Here is a 10,240-nt window from a genome sequence, read left to right as displayed (position 1 = left end):
CATCTGGATTTTGTTGTTGTTTTGTTTTGTTTTCTCCCAAGTTAAAGGTGAAAATGAGAAAAGCGTCAACATGGGGGAAACATTAAACTATGTCACTGTTTGAAGGAAATACCTCAGAGCTGGCTCTACAATGTTTCCACAGCTTCACCACTTAAATAATTTTTTGCGTTATTTTTACTCTCCCCAGGTCTGACCTGGGTGGTTGGCAGAGGCCTGTGATATCAGCATGTAGGAGACTGAGACAGAAAGAGCTTACCTTTGGGGATAGCCTGGAACATACAGTGAGACCGTCCCTGAATCCTGAGGTACTAATTTCCTAACCAGTTTACTCTGACCTGTTCTTCTCAACACCCAGTGTTTCCCAGAGTGGCTTACTCTGGAAGGTTCTTCATGATCTGCTTCCGTTGACGATGAATGTTGTTGTTGGTCCCTCTCTACATTTCCATTGTTTAAGTGCCTCTCAATTTTTGTGACAAACTTTTCTCTTTGGAGTCGTGTGTGTGTGTGTGTGTGTGTGTGTGTGTGTGTGTGTGTGTGCACATGCATGATTTTTGAGACAGGGCCTTTCTATGTAGCCAGGTTAGAACTCACTGTGTAGGTGAGACTGGCCTCCAGCTCACAGAGATCAGCTTGCTTCGGCCTCCTGAGTACTGGGGCTACCGCTGGTGCCACTTTGCCCCGCTTTCCTTCTCTATTCTTTAGTGTAGGTCTGAGGCCCCAACTTCACAGTGAGGAAGCCAGCCAGAAAAATGATCCTTCAATACCTGACTCTTCCATGGAAGTCTTGTAGTTTTGTGGGGTTTTGTTGTGTTTTGTTTTTCACACTCTCATCACATCTAATGCTGTTATACTGATTATTCATATAGATGTGTCATGTCACATTCAGGTTCATGTTCCTGGAACCCTGCAGTTGGTTGATTATTCTTGGTAGTGCTGGGGATGAGTGAGTACTGTTTCAGGTAAAGCACATGTCCAAGCATTTGCAAGTGTTACTTGGTATGACCATACAGTAACTATCAAGAAGAAACTGATTTATCGTGTGCCACTCAGGATTACATGGCAGGTTTGTGATTTGACCTCAAATGGTTCAACTTTAGAACTGCATAAGAAATGTGCAAGATGATGATTATTAAAGAAAGAAGTGTTAAAACTTCTAATTATGAGGTAAGTTTTCACAGCATGAGAAGAGGAACAAACCCCAAAATGCCATATTTAATTTTAAAAGGATGTTTCTTGGGAGATGGAAATTTTATAAATTTTGTTTTCTTAAAAACATAAAAATACGTTATTGTCTGAATTTCTATTAGTACATGGATAGATAACCAGTTCATTCGAGTCTCCCGGCCGCGCTGGTCACTGAGCTGTGCTTGTTTCCCACCAGCCTCTCCTCAGGCTGCTTCTGCTTGAAGAGAAACATGAAGCCAGAACTTCCTTCAAGAGACTTTGAAACATATTAAACTTCATATTATATATATGCCCTATATCTCTATTCCAAAACGTCAAGAATGCTGTTACAAACACACAATTGTTTCAAGATAAGAGCATTTTCTGTCATTTATCAAGGAACTTGTGTTTTGTTACACCAGTTCAAATTTCAGTTCATCTGTATATTGGGTAGGAAAGATGCCATTCACAGAGCACTTTTATTGGGCGCAATAACTCAGAGCAAACTGGAAAATGTTTCTAAGTTGCTTATTTTGAGATTCTTTAATATCAAATTAATAATGGCATCTTTTAATATTTAACCTTTTACATTTTATTGTAAATATAGTAATAAATATTTCTATTTACCTTTAATTATGTAATTGGACAGATACCACAGTTTGTTTGAAAGGCTTTAAAACATTTGTATCTTGTAACCATTAATTCCACTTATAGAAATCTATCATTAGGAAATAATTAGAAATGCAAGAAAAATTGGAGGCAAGAATGTTTGCCACGGTATTATTTATTCAGTGAAAAATAAAACCTCTTTAAGTATCCTGAATTACAGGAAGTAAATTATAGTATAGCCGCACAATAGAATATTAATGTAATAATTAAAAACGAAGAGTGTTTTAATGAGACAAAAATGTTTTACTAATCAGCAGAGTTGGACACGATTACATCTACAGTGTGATCACACATACTCAGCAATGAGCAGGTAAGAAAGTAATCAGAAGATATGCTGACAGGAATAGCGAAAGAAGAACCTATGGAAAAAAAGACAAGAAATAACTAAAATGCTCTTCCTAAGGGAAGTACGATTACAGTGGCTCATTTTCTTCTTTACACATTGTTTTGCTCTACAAAATTTAAATGTAGGTTTACTAGTTTTATTATCAGGGAAAAATTCTTTGGTTTTAAAAAATTAATGGTATTACATTACCAGTACTTAAAGAACACACACACACACACACACACACAGAGAGAGAGAGAGACAGACAGACAGACAGACAGACAGACACAGACATACAGACAGAGAGACAGACAGAGGAAGAGAGAATTAATGGAAATTTCAATGAGAGGATTCATTAAAATAAATAACAAAGCACGAAATCTGACATTTTACTTTTTAAAATGATTGGTGGTGTAATTACATATCTTCATAGAAACAGCCATGTTGAAATCTGAAAAGCGAGCCTATTGAATAGAAAATGCAAGAACAGAGGCTAGGGAGATGTCTCAGCAGTTAAGGGCTCATGTTGAAAGCCCCAAGTGAAGGTCTTGACACCCATTTCAGGAGGCTCACAATTGCCTCTAACTCCATCTCCAAGAGATGCCATATATCTGTCCTCTGTGGCACCTATATTCATGTGCACAAAGCTACACACACACATCACATAATTAGAAATATAACAAGTCTTTTTAAAAGATAAAACTCAGCAATGGATGGTCTTTTATGAGTCTTGCTTACATCACTCTTCATATACATTTCAGTGCTGTGCTTGTTAATATTTAGGGATTACATAACACAATCTTTTAAAAGATAAGCCTGGGTGTCTCGTGAGCAAGTCACCATCAGACTCTTTCTGAATGTTAACATGCAAAGCCCGGACATTACCAATAATATTGTCATATTAGGTTAGGGCTATTTACATTTCTATTTATTAGAATGATTTTCCTATTCCTATTTCCATGCTTTTCATTTAACTACTTCTAGCAAGTTTGGTAATGCCCCCTCATCATCCACCTTGAGCCTGTATTTGTGGAGAGCACAGTTATTTTCACATGGCTGTACAATTCCAGTATACTTTTGGTCAACAACTTAATTTAGAAAAGATTGAATTCAGAACTGCATTTGAACCAAGATTTATACACATTCCGAGGAGGACAGAATCAGCAGGAGGCAGACTTGGGTTTGTCCTGGAAGCATAGAGAGACACACATAGCCAACTCACAGATGGGACCTCCGCTCGGTCTCCTTCCTAAGAAAATCTCCTGGTCTACTGAAAACCACCATCGTTTTTCAGCTTTTGTTGTGCTACAGTGCTTTCCGTTCCACTGAGAAACAATGAAAATAGATTTTGTTTACTCTAGACTTTGAAATAGACCTTCAGGGTACTATCAAATAGAAATATATTGATATGCAAATGATTTTGTCACCAACCTGTTTTTTTCAATTTGATGTATTTTCTAAAGGTGACCTTTCTTTCTTTCTCTCTCTCTCTCTCTCTTTCTTTCTTTCTTTCTTTCTTTCTTTCTTTCTTTCTTTCTTTCTTTCATCTCTTTACAGCCTGATCTTAGTGCCCTCCTTCTTCTCCCAGTCTCACCTCAAACACCCCTCCCCCAATTCCACCCTCTTTTTCTTCTCAGGGAAGCAGAGGCCCCCAAGAGGTATCAACCCACCCAGGCAACTCAAGTTGCAGCAGAACCAAGCCCATCCTCTTCCACTTGGGCCTGACAAGACAACCCAGCTAGAAGAAAGGGATCCAGTGGCAGACAACAGAGACAGAGATAGCACCTACTCCCACTGTTAGGGGACCCACATAATGACCAGGCTGTACATCTGCTCCATATGTGTAGGGGCCCTTGGTCCAGTGCATTCAGACTCTTTGATTGGTGGTTCAGTCTCTGTGAGCACTCATGGCCCAGGTTAATTTACTTTGTTGGTGTTTTTGTGGTGTCCTTGACCCCTCTGGCTCCCTCTATCCTTCCTCCCACTCTTCCACAAGACTCCCTGATATTCATTCTAAATACTCAGAATTGGAAGAACTCTGAGTTCATATGACTTTAAGTCACCATTAAAATAGTTCTGCAGTCTTAGTGGGGTGGAAGGATAGTTCCAATGCAGAGTCTAAGTAGATCTAAGGTAGCATATAAAATCACTGGAAATAGCTAACTTTTAAATGAGTTCTCAGATTTCTAGCTCTATTACTACCACTACTATTATTACTTTGGGTTTTCAAGACAGGATTTCACTATGTAGCTCTGGTTGTCCTACAATTCACTCTGTAGACCAGGCTGGCCTCGAACTCACAGAGACCAACCTGCCTCACAGAGCGATGAAATTAAAGGTGCACGTCACTACACCTGGTTTATAAAAACAACTTTAAAGGATGTAGTGCTGGGATTTTTTTTTTTTTTTTTTTACATCAAATGATAGTCTATAAATGCCCATTCCCATGAAAAAGCAGACTTTGGGGGAAACATGGGCAAATTTTGAATTCAATGCTCTTTGAGCTCTCTAAGATTAATTTACAGAATCTGCAGGAGAATTGTGTGGTACTTTTCTTAGAAGGAAATAAAGCCCCTGAGAAGGGCTGTGGCAAATGGCAGCTTCCTGGGAAACTGAAAGGAATCAGACCATACTTGGTGAAGTTAGGCAGCCAACCCAAGTCCATTTTTGATTTTGATTTTGGTTTTGGGTTCTCATTTGATTTTCGTGGGAAGCAGCACTTGTGAGATCCCTCTGAGTGTTTTTCCTGCACTCAGAGGAGTTATAGTTTTCTAATCCAAAATATATTATGAGATGAAGAAGGACATGTGTTAGAAAGACAATGAATGTTTTAGCGGCATTCATAGTTCGGCTTCACGCTGAGTGCATACAGCAGCTCATCTAATGGAAATGGGCAGGAAGCCACTGTGACAACTCTATCCATACACAACATAAATGTAACAAGGTGAATTCAGCGTTGACTGCAAGATCAACGGTTCATGTATTCCAGTGTGTCTGCCGGGTATATAAGAGCCCCTCCCCGAAAGGCTAGATATAGCTGTACATATAGAAAATATATTCTCCATGTCTGTTTAGCTTGGAGGGGAACCAATCAAATCAACATGTAGAAAGTTACCTGATATCACTTTTCAATAGATATTTACTGAATACTTCCTGCCTTCCAATCATTGTTATCTCTTTATTCTTTTGGACGTTAGAGCCTGCTTGTGTGCCGTTGATATTAAATAGGCAAGGCAGTAGGCACCTAATAGACAGTGCTAAGTGCGTAGCAAAGGCTTGGATGAGTATGTGTGGCAGAGTGGCTGTCTACTTTCAGCTGGATGCTAACAACGGCTTTCTTTTGTAGATGACCATGGGCAGTGTCTCTCTTAGCGTTTGCGGTAATCTCAGAGTTTATGGCAACCTTCTTTATTTTCACAAAGCTTAGTAGGGCTCATTGTAAGTCAGAGTTAACATAGCTACCACTTTTCCTGTCCTAAATTCATGGTGGGTTCTCACGATGGTTTAAAAATTTGTCTTTAAGATTAAATAGAGGTTTTTTTTTTAATTAAAAACTTCCTCATGTAAGTATGTATGTATGTATGCATGCATGCATGTATTTGAATTTAGTTCTTGTGCGCATGTGTGTGCGCACCTCTGTCTTTTGGTATCTACACACTTGTGTCCACATGAAAATCAGGGTGTTATCTGATGTCCCCCTCAGTTGTTCTCCGCCTTAGCTTTGAACCAGGGTCTCCCACTGAACCTGAAGTTTACTATTGGCCAGATTACCTTCCCAGTGCAGGTATTACAGACCCCTCCTCCAGTTTTAGGCATGGGTGCTAGGGTTCCAGACTCAGGTCCTTACACTTACGGAGCAAACACTTTACTGACAGTTACATCCCCAGCCAAAAGACTCAGAGTTTTAAGCTAATTATAGGCTGTGGGTAGCAAGGTAGGCCTCCACCGCAATTACAGGAAAATGACAGGGAGCGTGGGTGGGGATTTGGTTGTTTTTGTTTTGTTTTGTTTTTTATCTTTTAATCCAGCAGAATAAGCAGTAGGGGCAATGATCCTGATGGCTGCTCTTCAGCTTTCCAGCAGATATCTTCCTGTTGTAAACACTTGAAACAAGGGTCCATTTTCTGGCTGCCTGGATTGTTTGTTTTGAAATCGTTGCCTTTCTGGAAAACATGTTTGTTCCAGAATTGTGTTTGTTTGTTTGTTTGTTTATTTATTTAGATAAAGTCCTACACTGAGGTCTACCTCTTGGGATGACCTCATATAGAATGCGTGAATGTTCATTATGTGCTAAAATTGTGAACTTGAACAATAGACAGTTGGCTTTCCTCCAGTCCTAAATAAAGCTGTGTTAAGAGCCATCGAAAAACTTCCCTGTGGTCATGGAGGAGGCAGCTGAAAACTTGCCATTCTGATGCTGTTTGGAGAAGCTCGCCACAAGGAATTAACCCTTTGCACCTGAACTACAAAGCTGTGGATCTTTCTTTCTCCAGAGTGACTTGCTGACACTGCTTGTGAGTCCTGGGCAGCAAAGAGTGCACAGTTCCTTCACCAGCGTACTTGTTACCTTTATATTTTCAGGCCTTGGATTTTCCTTAGGTTCTTTTCCAAAATGGACTTCGTATAGTTTTGTTAAACTTCCAGGCTCTTGCTCCTTTGTTTCTTTCTTTGTTTGTTTTGTCCACTAGATAACATTACATTTGAAAGTTCAGTACGTAATCTGTCTTTTAATGTCTTAGAGTCCACACTAACTCATGACATACCTATTTTTTAAATATATGCAGGAATCTCTTATAAAAATTTAGTTGATAAGACTGGTATGGGAGTTATTTAAAAGTAACCAAACCAAGGTTTTATCTCAAAGGATGGTCTAATTCACACTATCTCAGTTTCCTCTATCTTCAGCCGTTTTCATCTTCATCTCAGGTCCTACATTTCCAACTGTGGGGCTCTGCTGGATAAGGCTGAAGTCTGACATCTCCAGATAGACATTTATTTGACCTTGGTCTATGATGATGGACTGCCGTTTTTCAGTGGGTTTTCTCCTCTCACCCCCTGATCTGAATACCCCAGGTCTTGGAAGGAGCTTCTGCGTTTTCCCTCTTGTGATAGTAGTATACCCTGTACCATTACACGTAAATCAAGTACCCTGGCCCCCGACCCACTGAATCAAACGCATTCACTCTTGAAATCCCTCCCACTGCCCGAGGTTCATAAATCCCTGATTTCAAATAAATGTGCTGGGGGTGCGCTCGTGTTCCCGGGGTTGTGTGCTCTCCGAAACCATCAGCCTTCCACCGTGGCCATCTGAGATTCGTCATTTATCCCCTGCTGGGTCCACCTCACTGGGCCTGCCTTCTGGCCTGCTGGACCTGGGCCTTGCTGGGCGCGTGCTTCCTCTAGCACCTCTGCCGTGCTCAGATAAGAGCTGTAACACTTCGGTATCGCCATAGATTTTTGGAACGCCCGAGTGAGTTTCTACTGCCATCCGCGATCTTATCATAAAAAAGCTAAACTGTAACACGCTGTGGAACACCTTTTCCACACCCCTGCCTGGGGCATGTAGGCCCCGCTCTAAAGTGCTCTAGCTGCTCCTGAGAGAAACAGAAGCCCTGTTCTCTGTCTGGAAGCTGAGTTCCAGGCAGCCTTCGAAATTCAGGCCTCAGCTGCCTTTCTCCTTTTTTTTTTCAGTTATTTTAGGGTAGGTTTTTGTAACTCAGTTGACATAATCTACATAATCCCCCATAGGCACTCTCAGAGATTTGTTTTCATGGTGAATGGAAATATCATCAAGTTGACTATCAAACAGGTTCTGATTCTTTCTCTCTTCCCTTTATTCTAAAATTCAGCTTTCCAAAATACCCTAGTGTTGGGCACAGGACCACTCAGCAACCTTCCTGACTGGAATTGGCTTGGCCTCCAATGACTCCTATTTGAGACTCTTGTCGCTGAAGTTCTTTTCTCCTGTGCTCAATGCAGCCAGATTGTTCAAGCATTTTTCATTGTCACTTTTTGCCTCCTCATATTATTCCCACATACTTTGAAACAGACACAAATTATTGACCCCCTCTACCCCTATGCACATACCTTACCTCTCTCTTCTAAATCTTGTCCTGCATATGAATCGATCTCCCAAGCTTTCCTAGCTCTGCTAGTTGTTAGTGATTTCTCATGTCCCCCAAATCCTATTGCCACCTCTTTCTTGTGCCACTTCAGATGACTATGCGTACGGTGACTTGATTGTCTCTCCTTCTTGCTTGATTCCTTCAGCTACTATCGTATCTGAGCTCTTTTAGGAACACACTAAGAAAACTACTTGATCAGGAAAGGCATTTGTGCTCCTAGACTCCCAGGCCACTGATATTTTTAGATACGCATTTGACCCACCCCTCATGTCCCTGTTAGCTGTCTCTCCCAAATTTTATCCCCTAATCATTTCAAATAAGTTAACAATTTCCTTCAATATATTTTCCTTTATATCATTTTGTCTTCACACTCAGCATTCATAGTTTATGATTGTTAACTGCTACTGTCAAGTTGACTGGATTAAGAAGTACCTAGGAAGGGTATTAATGAGGCACACCTTTGGTTATATCTTTTCTAGACAGGATTAGATGAGGAGTAAGATCTTCTCTGGATACGTTAGTAGCATCCTTTGGGCCAGTGCCCCTGACTGAATAGTGAGGGGAGAAGGATAAAGTCAAATAGTAAGATCTGCCCTGAACATGGTGGTGTCATCCTTTGGGCCAATGCCCCTGACTGAATAGTGAGGGAGGAAGGATAAAGTCAAGCAGATACCAGCACCCTGCTTTCTCTGCCTCACAGTCCACCAATGTGTGAAAAAGAACAGCGCCCTGCTCTGCCTGCCACAGGTAAAAACCATTCCTGCCTACAGCTTCTTTGATCTGACGGACTATGTCCTCAAGCCATGACCCCAAATAAGTCCTTTTCTTCTAAGTTGCTCCAGCCAGATATTTTACAATAGAAACAAGAAACATAACTAATGAAGTCCCTGGATGTGTTACAGGAGTGGCTGCTGTGTTACTTGTGCATTGGTAACTGGCAGAGAGGAGTGAGGCTCAGTGTTCTGACCTGTGGACATCTGAATGATCAGTAGCCTAACATTCCCTGAAAAAAGAGAGCCTGAGATGACCACAAGTCTAATGCCAGGCAAGCCTGGGGGTGGTGACCAGGCCTGAGATGACCCCTGCTTAGTTTCAGAATGCACGATCTGGGCATAGTACTCCTGTGGCCACTCCTGAGATGACCTCAGACACTCGGAGACCCCAGCAACCTCTAAGAGGAGCAAGTAAGCAATGGAGAGAAAGAGAAGTAGGAGGATGTGGGCGCAATGAAGAGCGGCAGAACTGGAGACTCCAGGGTACCGATGTGAGTAGTTGGTGATGCCACCTGGGACCATGTTGGAGTCCTGGTCGGTGATGCCACGGGGGTGGGGGGTGTCTGGGTCCATGACCCTGCAGCAGCAGGGGTCTGTTACCACCAAAGTCCAGGCAGACATCTCTGGTCTGAGCTGCTGCCTGGGGAGAAAGTTGATTTCAGAGGGCTGTACAGAACTGTCTCTGCTCCTCACCTGGGCATCATGGGAAATCTAGCCTGGGGGCATGAGTGTAGGGGAGCTGGCCTCATTCCTAGTCACTGCAGTATGCAGGAGAACACCCTGAACATCGTAGGGGTTGCAGGTGAGTTGGCCTGAAGGTATGAGCATGGGGGAGCTGACCCCACCACTCATCTTCTGTCTTCTGTGAGGTGGTGTGAACAAGAGAGAGACACCCTCCTCCCTCCTCACCACCGGTGGCAGGTAGGAGACCTGGCCTTGGGGTCCTGAGAGCTGGAGAGCTGGTCCTTCCCCTCCCCAGCCACAGCACTTGGGAGAGAGGACCCTGCACCTTGCCTCGGCAGCACAGTAGAGCTGACCTTGGTGGCAGGAGTGTGGGCAAGTTACCGTGAGGGTGTGAACATGGGAGAGCGGCCATGTGGTGAAATGGGTGAGAGAGAAATGAGCCTCTTTTTCTTGCCCCTTGCCACGTGTGGCAGGCAGGAGAACTGGTCCCCAGGCCATCA

General features: G+C 42.3%; 1 pseudogene; it reads left to right on the top strand.

Moving 5' to 3' along the window:
- The first annotated feature begins 9,165 nt into the window (after positions 1-9,165).
- Positions 9,166-9,284, top strand: LOC129673754 (small nucleolar RNA SNORA17; annotated as a pseudogene).
- Positions 9,285-10,240: the final 956 nt, after the last annotated feature.

Source organism: Psammomys obesus, unplaced genomic scaffold (assembly GCF_907164565.1).
Source record: "Psammomys obesus unplaced genomic scaffold, mPsaObe1.curated_primary_1811, whole genome shotgun sequence".
Classification (NCBI taxonomy): domain Eukaryota; kingdom Metazoa; phylum Chordata; class Mammalia; order Rodentia; family Muridae; genus Psammomys; species Psammomys obesus.
This window is presented reverse-complemented; position numbering and strand designations above follow the sequence as displayed.